The sequence below is a fragment of the Penaeus monodon genome, chromosome 25 (genome assembly GCF_015228065.2).
Source record: "Penaeus monodon isolate SGIC_2016 chromosome 25, NSTDA_Pmon_1, whole genome shotgun sequence".
NCBI classification, from domain to species: Eukaryota; Metazoa; Arthropoda; class Malacostraca; order Decapoda; family Penaeidae; genus Penaeus; species Penaeus monodon.
The window spans coordinates 12,491,144-12,491,403 of NC_051410.1; positions in this window are offsets into that span (position 1 = coordinate 12,491,144).

Consider the following 260-nt stretch of genomic DNA (forward strand, 5'->3'; position numbering starts at 1 on the left):
AAGGAGGTGAAAAAAAAAGAAAACTAGAAGAGAAAACTTGCAACGAGACGAAGAAGCGAAGATGCCAACAAAGACTCATGCGCCCCTCGTTCCGCAAGCTGATAACAAGGGGCTTACGCCTCTTATCCCGCACCGAAAGAGAGGCTTACGTGGGAAAATTCTATTAAGTCTCACGACCTCCTCCGCCCCTCCCTCTCTCTCCCCCCTACTCCCTTCGGTTCTCTGCCTCACCTATTCAGTCACTCCCCCCCTCTCCTCTC